The 18,070-nt window shown below is 36.5% G+C and overlaps 1 protein-coding gene across 1 annotated transcript in view; it reads left to right on the top strand.

The window, feature by feature from the left end:
• ENTREP2 (endosomal transmembrane epsin interactor 2) overlaps positions 1-18,070 on the top strand; it is a 490,869-nt gene that overhangs the window by 344,723 nt on the left and 128,076 nt on the right.

Below are 18,070 nucleotides of genomic sequence, written 5' to 3'. Positions count from 1 at the left end.
TTCTTTCTTTCGTAGACTGCACTTGGTCCTTGAAGTCATTTCTTCCTGGTCTGTATTTTCAGTGTGTAAATGACCTCCTGCCTACTGTTCTCTTTCATCTCACTAACTCTGACTTCTCCTGGGGTGCTGTAACACTCAGGTTTTTGTGGTGAAAATTATTACCCAACACCCACTATCAGTTTTATCTGATGCAATTAATGCTGGCTAATGTTTATTGTATCAGTGTCCTCATAGAGATGTTAACAGTTTTACCCTCAACATGTTATCTTGTTTCAGATTACAAAATACAAACATTAGAGTCAAGATTGGGCATTTAAATCTTTCCCTTCTCACCCTATCTGCAGGTAATGTCTGGATATCATGCCATTGTATGGTTTTATGATTTTACTATATATGTAAAAATAGTTTTGTGGGCTTTTACAATTTATATAAGAAACATTGTAACCTTTCATAACTTGCTCTTTCCACTCACCATTGTTATTTTTTTAAATTAGTTTAGCCTTGTAGCTACATGTTAACTGATTATTTTAGCTTTCTTTCATGGGGGAAAATAGTTTATCCTTTCCCTGATGATTAGACTGTTACATTCTTTCTTGTTTTTTTCTATTTGCAGACACTGTATAGTGCTTCCTTAGGCCAGAGACAAGTAAACCAGTCAAGGTCATTGCCAAACAAGTTACACTCCCACCAGCATTTCATGTAGTTTTCCTTTCTTTTGTTGCCGATCACCACCATCCTGAAACCCTTATACTTGGTCTGTTCAGCTCTTCTGGTGGGTATGAAATGATACTTGATGGCATTGATTTGAATCTCCTACTTAATTAGTGATGTGAGGCATCTTTTCTCATTCCCTTTTGACCATCAGATTTCATTGTCCAATATATTTTTTAATGATTTATTAGAGTTATTTAAATGTTCTCCATATTAATTCATGTACCCAATTGTAAACACCATCTACCGTTCTGCTTTTTTTTCCTTTGTCATACAGATGATTTAACTTCAATTGTCATAATCATCAGTGTTTTAAGATCAGCATTTTAAACAGTGCTTTGAAAAATTCTCCCTAATCATAGATATTTTTAAAAATATCTTTCTAATCCTAATAATTTTAAAGATACTCTGCAGTATTTTTTTCTAAGTGTGGAAAATTTGATTTTCACATTATGTTTTTAATCTGTTCTTATGTGAGGTATAGATGTAATATTTTTTCTGTGTAGATAGACTAGCACCAAGTTTTCAGCATTTATCCTTTCCATACTGACTTATAACATCATCTCAGTTTACACAGCAATGCTCCATATATAAATAAATTTATGGTCATGGCTGAATAAGTTTGTTATCTCCTTGTTCATGCCTTGTTATTATAATTCTATAACATTTGTAATGTAGGTTTAATTTCTAATTTTAATGCGGATTTTTTTTAACTTTGCTGCTCATGATTTTTTTTATTATTGTAAACAAATGGGATACATGTTGTTTCTCTATTTGTACATGGAGTCAAGGCATACCATTTGTGTAATCATAAATTTACATTGTTTGATTCATACTGTTATTTTTTCCCCTTCCCCCCCACCCCTCCCACCCCTCTTTTCCCTCTATACAGTCCTTCCATACTCCATTCTTACCACCCTCCTTATCCCTAACCCTAAACCTAACCCTAACCCTAACGCTAACCCCTCCCACCCCGCATTATATGTCCTCATCCGCTTATCAGTGAGATCATTCGTCCTTTAGTTTTTTGAGATTAGCTTATCTCACTTAGCATGATATTCTCCAATTTCATCCATTTGCCTGCAAATTCCATAATTTTATTATTCTTTATGGCTGAGTAATATTCCATTGTGTGTGTGTGTGTGTGTGTGTGTGTATATATATATATATATATATATATATATATATATATATATATCCATTCATCAATCGAAGGGCATCTAGGTTGGTTCCACAATCTGGTTATTGTGAAATGAGCAGCTATGAACATTGATGTGGCTGTATCTCTGTAGTATGCTGATTTTAAGTCCTTTGGGTATAGGCCAAAGGGTGGGATAGCTGGGTCAAATGGTTCCATTCCAAGTTTTCTAAGGAATCTCCGCACTGCTTTCCAGAGTGGCTGCACTAATTTGCAACCCTACCAACAATGTATGAGTGTACCTTTTTCCCCACATCCTTGCCAACACCTATTGTTGCTTGTGTTCTTAATAATCGCCATTCTAATTGGGGTGAGATGGAATCTTAGGGTGGTTTTGATTTGCATTTCTCTTATTACTAGAGATGTTGACCATTTTTTCATATATCTGTTGATTGCTTGTAGATCCTCTTCTGTGAAGTGTCTGTTCATTTCCTTAGCCCATTTGTTGATTGGGTTATTTGTATTCTTGGTGTAGAGTTTTTTGAGTTCTTTATACATTCTGGGAATTAGTGCTCTATCTGAAGTATGAGTGGCAAAAATTTTCTCCCACTCTGTAGGCTCTCTCCTCACACTGCTGATAGTTTCCTTTGCTGAGAGAAAGCTTTTTAGTTTGAATCTATCCCAGTTGTTGATTCTTGCTTTTATTTCTTGTGCTATGGGAGTCCTGTTAAGGACGTCTGCTCCTAAGCCAACAAGTTGAAGGTTTGGACCTACTTTTTCTTCTATAAGATGCAGGGTCTCTGGTCTGATTCCGAGGTCCTTGATCCACTTTGAGTTGAGTTTTGTGCAGGGTGAGAGATAGGGATTTAGTTTCATTCTGTTGCATATGGATTTCCAGTTTTCCCAGCACCATTTGTTGAAGAGGCTATCTTTTATCCATTGCATATTTTTGGCCCCTTTGTCTAGTATGAGAAAATTGTATTTATTTGGGTTTGTGTCCATGTCCTCTATTCTGTATCATTGATCTACCTGTCTATTTTGGTACCAATACCATGCCGTTTTTGTTACTATTGTTTTGTAATACAGTTGAAGATCTGGTATTGCAATACCCCCTGCTTCGCTCTTTCTACTGAAGATTGCTTTAGCTATTCTGGGTTTTTTACTCTTCCAGATGAATTTCATAATTGCTTGCTCTATTTCTGTAAGGTACATCATTGGGATTTTAATTGGAATTGTATTCCATCTGTATAGCACTTTAGGTAGTCTGGCCATTTTGACAATATTAATTCTTCCTATCCAAGAACATGGGAGATCTTTCCATCTTCTAAGGTTTTCTTTAATTTCTTTCTTTAGTGTTCTGTAGTTCTCATTGTAGAGGTCTTTCACCTCTTTTGTGAGATTGATTCCCAAGTATTTTATTTTTTTCGAGGCTATTGTGAATGGGGTAGTTCTCCTAATTTCTCTTTCTGAAGATTCATCACTTATATATAAAAATGCATTGGATTTATGAGCATTGATCTTGTAACCTGCTACTTTACTGAATTCACTTTTGAGTTCTAAGAGTTTTCTGGTGGAATTTCGAGGTTCCTCTAAATATATAATCATGTCATCAGCGAACAGGGATAGTTTGAGTTCTTCTTTTCCAATTCGTATCCCTTTAATTTCTTTGGTTTGTCTAATTGCTCTGCCTAGAGTCTCAAGGACGATGTTGAATAGAAGTGGTGAAAGAGGGCATCCCTGCCTTGTTCCAGTTTTTAGGGGGAATGCTTTCAATTTTTCACCATTTAGAATGATGTCGGCCATGGGCTTAGGGTGGATGGCCTTTACAATGTTAAGGAATGTTCCCACTACCCCAATTTTTTCTAGTGTTTTGAGCATGAAGGGATGCTGTATTTTATCAAATGCTTTTTCTGCATCTATTGAAATAATCGTGATTTTTAACTTTAAGTCTGTTGATATGGTGAATGACATTTATTGATTTCCGGATGTTGAACCAACCTTTCATCCCTGGGATAAAACCCACTTGATCGTGGTGCACTATCTTTTTAACGTATTTTTGTATGCGATTTGCTAAAATTTTGTTGAGAATTTTTGTGTCGATGTTCATTAAGGATATTGGTCTGAAATTTTCTTTCCTCGATGAGTCTCTGTCTGGTTTAGGTATCAGTGCGATATTGGCTTCATAGAATGAGTTTGGGAGGGTTCCCTTCTCTTCTATTTCATGGAATACTTTGAGAAGTATTGGAATGAGCTCTTCTTTAAAGGTTTTGCTGAACTTGGCTGAGAACCCATCTGGTCCCAGACTTTTCTTCGTTGGTAGGCTTTTGATGACCTCTTCTATTTCATTGCTTGAAATTTATTTATTTGTGTATGTCCTCCTCGTTCAGTTTAGGTAATTCATTTGTCTCTAGAAACTTGTTGATGTCTTCGAGGTTTTTGTTTTGTTGGAGTATAGATTTTTAAAATAGCTTCTAATTATGTTTTGTATTTCACTCGTGTCTGTTATGATATTTCCTTGTTCATTCCGAATTTTAGTAACTTGAGTTTTCTCCCTCTTTCTCTTTGTTAGTGTGGTTAAGGGCTTATCAATTTAGTTTATTTTTTCAAAGAACCAATTATTTATTTTGTTAATTTTTCCGATTGTTTGTTTTGTTTCAATTTCGTTGATTTCGGCTCTGATTTTAACTATTTCCTGTCTTCTACTACTTTTGGTGTTGGTCTGTTCTTCTTTTTCTAGGGCTTTGTGCTGTAGTGTTAAGTCATTTATTTGTTGATTTCTACTTCTTTTGTTGAATGTGCCCCATGAAATAAATCCTCTATGTATTGCATTCATAGAGTCCCAGAGATTTTGATATGATATCTTTGTTCTCATTTACTTGTAAGAATTTTTTTATTTCCCTCCTGATGTCTTCTGTTATCCAGAAACCAAATCATGTCAAAAAACAAAAATGAGTTAAATAACTGGGAATACAAATCATATCACAATAATAACTCTGAATGTTAATGGCCTGAACTCAAAAGACATAGACTGGCAGATTGGATTAAAAAGAAAAATCCAACAATATGCTGCCTGCAAGAGACTCATCTCATAGAAAGAGATACCCATAGACTAAAGGTGAAAGGATGGGAAAAAACATACCATGCACATGGACTTAGCAAAAAATCTGGAGTATCCATCCTCATTTCAGATAATGTGGACTTCAAGCCAAAACTAGTCAGAAGGGACAAAGAAGGACATTACATACTGCTTAAGGGAAGCATAAATTGGCAAGACATAACAATCATAAATATCTATGCCCCGAACATCGGCTTATCCATGTACGTCAAACAAATCCTTCTCAATTCCAGAAATCAAATAGACCACAACACAATAATACTAGGCGATTTTAACACACCTGTCTCACCACTGGATAGATCTTCCAAACAAAAATTGAATAAACAAACCATAGATCTCAATAACACAATCAACAATTTAGACTTAACCGACATATATAGAATATACCATCCAACAAAAAACGAATACACTTTCTTCTCAGCAGCACATGGATCCTTCTCTAAAGTAGACTATATTTTATGCCACAAAGCTACTGTTAGCAAATACAAGAAGATAGATACTACCTTGTACTCTATCAGATCATAATGGATTGAAACTAGAAATAAATGACAGAATAAAAAACAGAAACTTCTCCAATACCTGGAGATTAAATAATACACTATTATATGATTAATTCTGATTTTTAAAAAAAATGTTTTTATGTTTTCTGGAATTGCAATACATTCTCAGAGTGGTGACGGTAGACCTCACATGTGTTACTGATTTCTTATTTCAGATTTTAAAAGGAATAATTTTTAAAGTTTTGCCAGTCTGATACTTGCTATTAGCTTTTTTCCTCTAATTACCTTTAATTGGGTTACTTAATTTCCTTATTTCTAGCTTAGAGATATCTAGAAAAAATTATGAATGACTTAAAATGTCATGTGCTCATTATTCATCTGCTAATATGATTTTTAAATTTATTACATTAGATTTTTTCTAATTTGTAACCGTTCTTGCATTCCTGTCATAGACATTTATTGTTGATGATGGATTCTTTTAAATACTCTTTTTTTGCTAAAAATTTATAGTTTTGTATCTTTTGACATAAAGGGGATAAATGAAACATTTCTATATTTTCATTGGGTTTTGAGTTTATGCTAAGTTATTTAAAAATGATCTCAAACCTAGAGAAAAGTTGCAGACACAAATTTGAATTCACTTAATTACGTTTTTTTAGCCTCCTGTCTTCAGACACTTCCTTAGTCTTTGCTTGACCTCCGTAATCTTCGCGATTGAAGAGTATGGGCCTGTTTTGTTGTTTTGTCAAAATCCCTCAGCTGGAGTTTGTCTGCTGTGTCTTTATGATCAAATTTGAATTATATATCTTTTTTTTAATTTTTTTATTTTTATTTTTTTTATTTTATTGTAAACAAATGGGATACATGTTGCCTCTCTGTTTGTACATGGCGTAAAGGCATACCATTTGTGTAATCATAAATCCACATACAGTAATGTTGTTTGATTCATTCTGTTATTTTTTCCCTTCCCCCCACCCCTCCCACCCCTCTTTACCCTCTATACAGTACTTTCTTCCTCCATACTTGCCCCCCTCCCTAACCCTAACTCTAACCCTAACATTAACCCTTCCCTCCCCCCCTTTATGTGTCATCCTCCACTTATTAGCGATATCATTCGTCCCTTGGCTTTTTGAGATTGGCTTATCTCACTTAGCATGATATTCTCCAATTTCGTCCATTTGCCTGCAAATGCCATAATTTTGTCATTCTTTATGGCTGAGTAATATTCCATTGTGTATATATACCACAGTTTCTTTATCCACTCATCAATTGAAGGGCATCTAGGTTGGTTCCATAGTCTGGCTATTGTGAATTGAGCAGCTATGAACATTGATGTGGCTGTATCTCTGTAGTATGCTGATTTTAGATCCTTTGGGTATAGGCCAAGGAGTGGGATAGCTGGGTCAAATGGAGGGTCCATTCCAAGTTTTCTAAGGAATCTCCACACTGCTTTCCAGAGTGGCTGCACTAATTTGCAGCCCCACCAGCAATGTATGAGTGTACCTTTCTCCCCACATCCTCGCCAACACCTGTTGCTTGTATTTTTGATAATCGCCATTCTAATTGGGGTGAGATGGAATCTTAGGGTGGTTTTGATTTGCATTTCTCTTATTACTAGAGATGTTGAACATTTTTTCATATGTTTATTGATTGCTTGTACATCTTCTTCTGTGAAGTGTCTGTTCATTTCCTTAGCCCATTTGTCGATAGGATTATTTGTATTGTTGGTGTAGAGTTTTTTGAGTTCTTTATAGATTCTGGAGATTAGTGCTCTTTCTGAAGTATGATTGGCAAAGATATTCTCCCACTCTGTAGGCTCTTTCTTCACATTACTGATAGTTTCCTTTGCTGAGAGAAAGCTTTTTAGTTTGAATCTATCCCAGTTATTGATTCTTGCTTTTATTTCTTGTGCTATGGGAGTCCTGTTGAGGAAGTCTGGTCCTAGGCCGACATGTTGAAGATTGGGACCTACTTTTTCTTCTATAATCTGTAGAGTCTCTGGTCTGATTCCAAGGTCCTTAATACATTTTGAGTTGAGTTTTGTGCAGGGTGAGAGATATGGGTTTAGTTTCATTCTGTTGCATATGGATTTCCAATTCTCCCAGCACCATTTGTTGAAGAGGCTATCTTTTCTCCATTGCATATTTTTGGCGCCTTTATCTAGTATTAGAAAGTTGTATTTATTTGGGTTTGTGTCCGTGTCCTCTATTCTGTACCATTGATCTACCTGTGTATTTTGGTACCAGTACCATGCCGTCTTTGTTACTATTGCTGTGTAATAAAGTTGAAGTTCGGGTATTGTGATACCCCCTGCTTCATTTTTCCTGCAAAGGATTGCTTTAGCTATTCTGGGTTTCTTATTCTTCCAGATGAATTTCATGATTGCTTGCTCTATTTCTGTAAGGTACGTCATTGGGATTTTAATTGGGATTGCATTGAATCTGTATAGCACTTTTGGTAGTATGGCCATTTTGACAATATTAATTCTTCCTATCCAAGAACATGGGAGATCTTTCCATCTTCTAAGGTTTTCTTCGATTTCCTTCTTTAATGTTCTGTAGTTCTCATTGTAGAGGTCTTTTACCTCTTTTGTGAGATTGATTCCCAAGTATTTTATTTTTTTCGATGCTATGGTGAATGGGGTAGTTTTCATAATTTCTCTTTCTGAGGATTCCTCACTTATGTATAAAAATGCATTGGATTTATGAGGATTGATCTTGTAACCTGCCACTTTACTGAATTCACTTATGAGTTCTAACAGTTTTCTGGTGGAATTTCCTGGTTCCTCTAAGTATATAATCATATCATCCGCAAATAGGGATAGTTTGAGTTCTTCTTTTCCTATTCGTATTCCTTTAATTTCCTTGGTCTGTCTAATTGCTCTGGCTAGAGTCTCAAGAATGATATTGAATAGGAGTGGTGAAAGAGGGCATCCCTGTCTTGTTCCAGTTTTTAGGGGGAATGCTTTCAGTTTTTCACCGTTTAGAATGATATTAGCCATGGGCTTAGCATAGATGGCCTTTACAATGTTAAGGAATGTTCCCACTATCCCTATTTTTTCTAGTGTTTTGAGCATAAAAGGGTATTGTATTTTATCAAATGCTTTTTCTGCATCTATTGAAATAATCATGTGATTCTTGACTTTAAGTCTATTGATATGGTGAATTACATTTATTGATTTCCGGATGTTGAACCAACCTTGCATCCCTGGGATCAAACCCACTTGATCGTGGTGCACTATCTTTTTAATATATTTTTGTATGCGATTTGCTAAAATTTTATTGAGAATTTTTGCATCAATGTTCATTAATGATATCGGTCTGAAATTTTCTTTCCTCGATTTATCTCTGTCTGGCTTGGGTATCAGGGTAATATTGGTTTCATAGAATGAGTTTGGGAGGGTACCCTCCTCTTCTATTTCATGGAATACTTTGAGAAGTATTGGAATGAGCTCTTCTTTAAAGATTTTGTAGAACTCGGCTGAGAACCCATCTGGTCCTGGACTTTTCTTTGTTGGTAGGCTTTTGATGACCTCTTCTACTTCATTACTTGAAATTGTTCTATTTAAATTGTGTATGTCCTCCTCGTTCAATTTAGGCAATTCATATGTCTCTAGAAACCTGTTGATGTCTTCGAAATTTTCTATTTGGTTAGAATATAGATTTTCAAAATAGCTTCTAATTATGTTTTGTATTTCAATCGTGTCTGTTGTGATATTTCCTTGTTCATTCCGAATTTTGGTGATTTGGGTTTTCTCTCGTCTTCTCTTTGTTAGAGTGGCTAAGGGTTTATCAATTTTGTTTATTTTTTCAAAGAACCAACTATTTATTTTGTCAATTTTTTGTATAGTTTCTTTTGTTTCAATTTCGTTGATTTCAGCTCTGAGTTTAACTATTTCCTGTCTTCTACTACTTTTGGTGTTGGTCTGTTCTTCTTTTTCTAGGGCTTTGAGCTGAAGTGTTAGGTTGTTTATTTGTTGATTTTTACTTCTTTTATTGAATGCGCTCCATGAAATAAATTTTCCTCTAAGTACTGCTTTCATAGTGTCCAAGAGATTTTGATATGATGTTTCTGTTCTCATTTACCTCTAAGAATTTTTTAATTTCCTTCCTAATATCTTCTGTTATCCATTCATCATGTAATAGCATATTGTTTAATCTCCAGGTGTTGGAGTGGCTTCTGTTTTTTACTCTTTCATTTATTTCTAACTTCAATCCATTATGATCTGATAGAATACAAGGTAGTGTCTCTATCTTCTTGTATTTGCTTACATTAGCTTTGTGGCATAATATATGGTCTATTTTAGAGAAGGATCCATGTGCTGCTGAGAAGAAAGTGTATTCACTCTTGGTTGGATGGTATATTCTATGAATGTCTGTTAAGTCTAAATTATTGATTGTGTTATTGAGACCTATGGTTTCTTTGTTCAATTTTTGTTTGGAAGATCTGTCCAGTGGTGAGAGAGGCATGTTAAAGTCACCTAGTATTATTGTGTTATGGTCTATTTGGTTTCTGAAATTGAGAAGGATTTGTTTGACATACATGGATGAGCCACTGTTTGGGGCATAGATGTTTATGATTGTTATGTCTTGCTGATTTATGGTTCCCTTAAGCAGTATGTAATGTCCTTCTTTATCCCTTCTGACTAGTTTTGACTTGAAGTCCACATTATCTGAAATGAGGATGGATACCCCAGCTTTTTTGCTGAGTCCATGTGCATGATATGTTTTCCCCCATCCTTTCACCTTTAGTCTGTGGGTATCTCTTTCTACGAGGTGAGTCTCTTGCAGGCAACCTATTGTTGGATCTTTCTTTTTGATCCAATCTGCCAGTCTATATCTTTTGATTGATGAGTTCAGGCTATTAATATTCAGGGTTATTATTGAGATATGATTAGTATTCCCGGTCATTTGGTTCATTTTATTTATTTATTTATTTATTTGTTTATTCATTTTGAGACGACTTGGTTCTTCCTTTATTTGACAATTCCTTTAGGAATGTTCCTCCCATTGCTGATTTGTTTCTTTGTTTTTCATCTCTTCCTCGTGGAATATTTTGCTGAGAATGTTCTGTAATGCTGGCTTTCTTTTTGTAAATTCTTTTAGCTTTTGTTTATCATGGAAGGATTTTATTTCATCATCAAATTTGAAGGTAAGTTTTGCTGGGTATAAGATTCTTGGTTGGCATCCATTTTCTTTCAGGGCTTGAAAAATGTTGTTCCAGGCCCTTCTAGCTTTTAGGGTCTGGATTGAAAAATCTGCTGATATCCGTATTGGTTTCCCCCTGAATGTAATTTGATTCCTCTCTCTTGCGGCCTTTAAAATTCTGTCTTTATTTTGTATGTTGGGCATTTTCATTATAATGTGCCTTGGTGTGGGTCTGTTGTAATTTTGTATATTTGGAGTCCTATAAGCCTCTTGAAATTGATCTTCCATTTCATTCTTCAGATTTGGGAAATTTTCTGACAGTATTTCATTGAATAGATTGTTCATTCCTTTGGTCTGTTTCTCTAAGCCTTCCTCAATTCCAATAATTCTTAAATTTGGCCTCTTCATGATATCCCATAGTTCTTGGAGATTCTGTTCATGATTTCTTACCATCTTCTCTGTTTGTTCAACTTTGTTTTCAAGGTTAAATATTTTATCTTCAATGTCTGATGTTCTGTCTTCCAGGTGTTCTATTCTATTGGTTATGCTTTCTATGGAGTTCTTAATTTGGTTTATTGTTTCCTTCATTTCAAGGATTTCTGTTTGGTTTTTTTTCAATATCTCTAACTCTTTATTGAAGTGATCTTTTGCTTCCTGTATTTGCTCTTTTAACTGTCGATTGATGCGATCATTCAGTGCCTGCATTTGCTCTTGCATCTCGTCATTTGCTTCCCTGAGCATTTTAATTATGTACATTCTGAACTCCCTTTCTGTCATTTCTTCTGCCATGCTGTCGTTGGGTTTCATTGATGTAACATCTAGATTTGTTTGCAGCATTTTCTTTCCTTGTTTTCTCATATTGTTCAGGTATCAGTTGACCGCTGTGATATTGCAGATTTCCTCTATTGTCTTATAATATCCCTGAAGATTTCTGTTATATCCCCTCTTAGTCTTCAGTAGCCTGAAATCTTGGAGGAAGTTGATAATGCAGTGCTCCACAAGGGAGCTGACTCCCTAGGGGTGGTGGCCTTCCGGTGGGGTATATTCCCTGCTAGTGGGCAGAGGTACCTTCACTTGCTGATGAATGGTCATCCAGAAGGGAAGTAGGATGTGGGCTGATGCAAGACCAGTTTGGGCCTGTGTCTCTGATTTTACAGTCCTTTTGGGAGAACCTCACCCAACAGGGAGGAGTCACCTGGTGGGGAGGTCTCGCTGGTCGGTTTTCCTCCCAGAGGTTCCGTTCAATTCACAACTACCGCCTGGGCTGGGCAGCCTTCTTCTGCAATGTTCCCAGGGACCCGGACCTACCTCCTGGGCCTGGAAGCCTCACCCTTCGCAAACGAATTTCCTTAGGCTGCCTCTCCTCAGAGAAGCTGCCTACAGTCCTGGAGCCTTCGCTCCGCCCCTCAGTTTGTCTGTGGGGCCCTTCCACCAAGAAGCCGTCTAGGACCCTGCTCTGCACTTTTCGCCTGGCTATGCAGCCCCTCCTCTGAGCAGCCACCTGGAGCCCCTTACAATCGCTCCGAGTCCCAGTGACCCGCCACATGCCTTTTCCTCCGGCAGCCACCTGTTGTTCCGTGCGGTCGCTCTAAGACCAAGTGACCCACCACGCACCTCTTTCTCCACCAGGCAGTCACGCAGAGATCTGGTGCGTCACGAGTCCCAAGAACTCACTGTCCCGACTTCTTGTCCCGACTGCCTCCCGTAGCCCTGGTGCAGTCACTTCGAGCCCAAGCGCCCCGCCGCGCTCCTCCTCCTTCTCCAGACAACCCCCCTGTGTTCAGGAGCGGATGCTCTGGGACCAAACCACTCACCACGCTGTTCCACCAGATAGCCGCCCAGAGCCCTGGCGCAGCTGCTCCAAGTCCAAGCAACGTGCCGAGCCCGTATTTCTCCTTCTCCTCTGGGCATCCCCCTGTGTTCAGGGGTGGTCGTTTTCAGTCCAAACAGCTCACCAAGCACCTTCTCCTTTGGGCAGCCTCCCAGAGCCTGGGTGGGTTGGGCCGAGTCCAAGCGCTGTGGTGAACAGCCACCTCTGCAATGCTCCCAGCTGTCTGCGATCACTGCTCCGGCAGGGGGAGGGGCGTCTCGCCGGCAGCTCTACTTTGCAAAGATTCCTGCTTTCGGGGCTACAGCCCCGTCTGGGACGCCTGCCCCATCCGGGACGCCTGCCCAGTGGGAGACTCTGGCCCGGCTGCTTTGAGTTGGTCCCAAGGCTCTCTATATCTCCTCTTCTTGAGTCCTGAGTCCTGGAGCAACACGAAACGCAGCCATCCTCTAGTCCACCATCTTGAATCTGAATTATATATCTTGACAGGAATATCACAGAAGCATTGCTGTATTACCCTTTCTATTGGAAGACACAATATTTCACATTGCCCTTGTTATTTTGTAACTGATCACTTTGGTTAAGGGTATTTTTCAGCCATGCTTCTCCACTGTGAAATTTTAATCTTCCCTTTTATTTAAAAAAGTAATCTCCATGGAGATACTTTGAAATTCTGTAAATATTTCATTCTTGATCAAAATTTTATCTATTTTTGTCCATATGGACCCATATGTTATAATCTTTTGTTATCAGTACATAAATAGAGGTACAAATGTACATACTCAAATTGACCCTGATTTGACTAGGAAGAACTCCCTAAACTGACTTTTGTGTCTCAAAAATGCCCCTTTAGTCTTTGAACACTTTCTTACATTCTGGCACAAAAAAAGCATGCAACCTTATGTTGAACATTCCCTGTCCTAGATTGGGAATTATCCACTCATTTCTCCTCGGAATTCTTTTCCTTTTGATGGAGAATGGAATTTAGAAACAAGTTTGCTAGGTTTGTTCATACCTATTGGAAATATTTTTTACAGCCCTCTAGCTGACGGAGCGAGAGGAAATCCTTCCATCTATCATCTGTGAAAACAGAAAACTGTGATGTTACATCTAATGCTACAGTGTTCATTCTAGTTCTCCCCCTTTCCATGTTTGTTGATGTCTTCTCCAAAAGTAAGAAACTCAGTTCCTATTATCTTTACCATATTTACCTGTTTGATCAAATCCCTATAAATAACTAATCTGCTGTCCTAGCTGTCACATCCTCCCACATATGGATGTCCTCTGCTCCCCACTGAAACTGTGATGTTCCCCAGGATTGCCTGTCTGTGCAGAACCCTCCTTACAATACCAGGATTCTAGTACCTGTGTCTGGGGCCCTTGATCTCCTCCGGAACGTGTATTTGCTCCACTTTTAATGATTATTGCACTGAATAGTCAGCAAACAGAAATGTTCTAGTATCATAAATACTTTGGGAAACTCCTTTAGCCATATTGTGTTAGGATTAAATATTTTGGAAGGTTTGGAAGAAAGCTACTCATGAAAGTCTGTGATACTGGTGTTATTTTTATATGTAGATGTTTAATTACTGGTTAGGTATTAATAATATCTTTGACCTTTCTATTCTTCTAATTAGTTTTGGTCAGCTGTATTTTCTAGAAAGTATTTTCATCTATTTTCTGATTATTAGCCTTAATTATTTTATTTTCCTTTGATGTAGAAATAACTATTATATATTTACTTATAAAGATTCTCAGCATTATTTTTTGCATTATCAGAATTATTTTTGCTTTTTTTTTAACAGAGCCAATCTTGTCACAAGTTTTAATTATTTTATGAGTAATCAAGAAAACGTTTTTGGTGTTGATCGGTATTGTTTTCCTTTTTGATATGCTTTCTATTTTCTTTTTACTTTTTTTCTGCTTAACAAAAAGAAAACTGGTTCTTTTTCTTATTTCTTGAGTAGAGATTTAGTCCACTGATTTTCAATTTCTAATTCATTTAACACAATGTATTTCCCTCTTTGCAATTTTACTCATATTATGCAAGTTCCAATGTGGAGTTTTGTTATTATATTCAACTCTAAATATTTTCTGTTATGTGCTTTGATTTATATTTGACACATTGGACAGGCAATTTACATTTTTTCAATATTTGAATATTTAAGAACTCTTGTTTTTGGTATTTGATTTATAATTGCTTTGAGTGAGATAAAATGGTTCAAATAAAATCAATTTTTTAAAAATTTGACATTATCTTTGATCTACTATTTAGTCAATTATTTTATATGTTCCAAATGTTCTTTTAAAAAGTAAATATGTATTTTCAGTGTCTCCATTTTATGTCCAGTACCTAAATCTTATAAATTGTGTGGTTTAAATATTAGGTGTTCTTTACATTTTTCCTGCCCAATAAATCAGTGTTTGAAAAATGGTAAAAATCTCTCATGATTTTTAAAAATTCTTATGTTAATTTTTCCTTTATATATTTTCAGCAAAAAAACAATCTAACATTGTCAGATGTTCCTGTAGACTTGCTGCTTTTAGACTCTATTTTTAGCTAGTAATGTTTTTTGCCTTAAATCAGTATATCAACATATCCAGTTTCCTTCCTTCCTTTATAAAAGATGTATCCTAATATGTCTTTCTAGCTCATTTAAATTTTTAATCAGTAATATATTATTGCAATGGGAAAAAATCCCGCATGAACTCAACTTTGATTAGTAGAGTTGATTGCCATTTTGAAGGAAGAATCAGCAAGTAGGGAAGAGGGTGAGCAAGTGAAGGTGGGCTGCACAGTAGTCAAGAAGTGAATAATTAGTAAAAGCAGGGGGCCTGGTGCACATGAAACCCATGTGGGGTTGTTAACTAGTGCTTATGGAAGCTAGGCTGCCATCCTCTTAGGCTGGAAGATGGTGGATCTTTTTTTAAAAAATCAATTGACTATTAAAAAATGTTTCTAGAGGATCAAGGCCACATCCCTAGGATGGCACCAGCCTCCCTTAAAGTTCCATCCTGAGAAAACTCAAGACGGCCAAAAATTAGTCTGTTCCAGCCAACACCAGAGGCTGAGGATGGCAGCCTAGCTTCCATAATCACAAAAGCATAGAACACAACCTGCTCCAATTTAGGCCCCAACACTCCTCCCCCTCACTCCCAACGCCACCTGCTCCCCTCCCACATTTTTATAGGCCAAGGCTGAGACCTAGTTGAGAAGAGGGCTCAGGGGAGTCTCAGAAATTGAAAGAGCGACTCATTTTCATATGTTGTTTTCATACGTTGTTATGCATGATGGTTTCCTATAGATTTCTTAGGCTGAGTTAATTTCTCTTCATGTTTTTCTGTTCCTCAGTCCAGCTAACATTTAGTTGCCCTATCTTCATGTTCATTGATTTTTATGACTGTTCACATCAGCAGATGAACTCTTCTCATGAGCATCTCATTTCAGTTGTACTTTTTACCTATAGAATTTTATCAATTTATTTTCTACACTCTGTTGATATGGTCTGCTTGTTTATTTATCTTTCTCCTGATTTCCTTTGTTTTTTACCCCTGGTTTCTTTAAATATTTTGAAAATATTTAAGATGGCTAACGTTCAAGTTTTAATAGTCTAATATTGTTAGGGATGCTGATTGCCAATTTCATCTCTTTTTTTCCCATCATGAGTCATATACATCCCTGCTTGTTTCTGTTTGTTTTTCTGTGCTTTGTAATTTTTTTGTAGGGATTTGAGCATTTTGAATATTGTAATGTGATAACCCTGGACATCAGATTATCCTCACCCTCTTAGGTGGACTCCTGATATTTTTGAGGATTGAAACCATCCATTTGATCAGTAGTTTTCCAAACTGGTTTTGAAAAGCTATGATTCTTTGCTGTATATGCTCACTAAAGTCTCTGTTATCTCTGTGGTCATCCAGTGACCTCACAGAGATTTCTTTGAATGCTCAACTCTTTCATCACCCAAGTCTCCCCTGGGTGTGGTCAGTGTCCCAACAAGATTCCTGAGTTATAAAGTAGTTGGTTCAAACAATTCTTTCCCTCTCAGAAGTTGTTACATCAACAAGACCAATTACTGGAACAATGGAATATTAATTAGTCTTAAAAAGGAAGGAAATTCTGGCACTTGATGCAACATGGATGCACTTTGAAGGAACTATGCTGAGTGAAGTAAGCCAGTCACAGAAGGACAAATATGAAATGATTCCCCTTACAGATAGTCAACTTCATAGAAATCTAGAGATAGAGATAGTCACCATTCATGGAAGACCAGTGGCTTCCAGGAACGGGGAGGAGAAACAGGAAGTTACTGTTTATCGGTTCATAGTTTCAGCTTGGGTAGATGAAAAAGTCCTGGAGATGATTGTGATGGTTCCACAACACTGAATGTGCTTAACGCTGCTGAGTCATAAGCTTAAAAATTCTAAGAATGGTAAACTTCATGTTGTATATATTTTATCTCAGTTTTAAAAATTATAAAAATGGTAATTTTATGTATGTTTACCACAATTTTTAAAACTAAGTAAATATGAGAAAACATCCTGTCATCTCTTACCCCTTAGACTTTTCAGCAGTGCCTATTGTTGAGCACTCTCTAAGTCTCACGATGGTCCCTTCTTGAATTCAGTGTAGGTTTGCTCTCTAGTGTTTTCAGCAAAATTTATTTTCTTTTTTTGCAGTACTGGAGTTGAACCCAGGTATTTGTGCATGCTAGGCAAATGATCTACCACTGAGCTACATCCCTAGCAGCAACTTCTTTTTGAGCTCCTTTCTGAAATTGAATAGGCTGGTTTATTTTCATCATTCGAATTACATTGTAGTGCTCTTGTAACTTAAAAATTAATTTTGACACTTTCTGTTGACTGAACTTTCCCACAGTTATTAAAACCATCTCTGAAATAATTACTAATATCATGAAATTGAAATATTTCATAAATGAACAAAATACGTTGTTTCATTTTCTATCCTACAGGTACCTTTTTAGGTAAAATAAATTTCGTTAAATTTCGGGGAGATGTACTTATCATAGAGATGGTAATACTGATGTCTTCCTATATGTGATACAGCTAAAACGTTCCTTTTAGCCATTAACAGATAAATTAAGACCTTACCACTTTCACACATTGCTAATGAAATGAAAAATGGTACCACTCCTGTGATGGGGAATTTGGTAGCATCTATCAAGACATGCATTTTTTTTTCCGTCCAGAAAATCTACTTCTAAGAATATATCCAAAATCCAGTCTGGCAAATAAATAAGATGTATGAACAAGGTTATTTATTGCAACAATATGTACATTGCAAATAGCAAAAGACTTAAGAACTGACATGTCTATCAATAAGAACATTATACTAGAACAGTGATAAAAAAGAAGGGGCATTTCTCTATACTACTTTGGAAATAGCTACATTAATGATATATGCAAAATAAATAGGAGAAAATGTGTATACTATGTTACTTTTTACGTCAATGAAAAACCAAATAATGGAAGGGTAGAATATAAAATTTTAAACCAGTTACCTTTCTAATAAATAAGAGGAAGGAATGGGGTAGAGAAGACAGAACAAAGACTAGATTTACTTGAAATTTCTTTAATCCTTTTTTTGATTATGTAATCATTTTATATAAT

This window comes from Sciurus vulgaris (assembly GCF_902686455.1).
Source record: "Sciurus vulgaris genome assembly, chromosome: 2".
NCBI lineage: Eukaryota > Metazoa > Chordata > Mammalia > Rodentia > Sciuridae > Sciurus > Sciurus vulgaris.
Note: the sequence above shows the minus strand (reverse complement) of the source record. Positions and strands in the feature narration are given on the sequence as shown.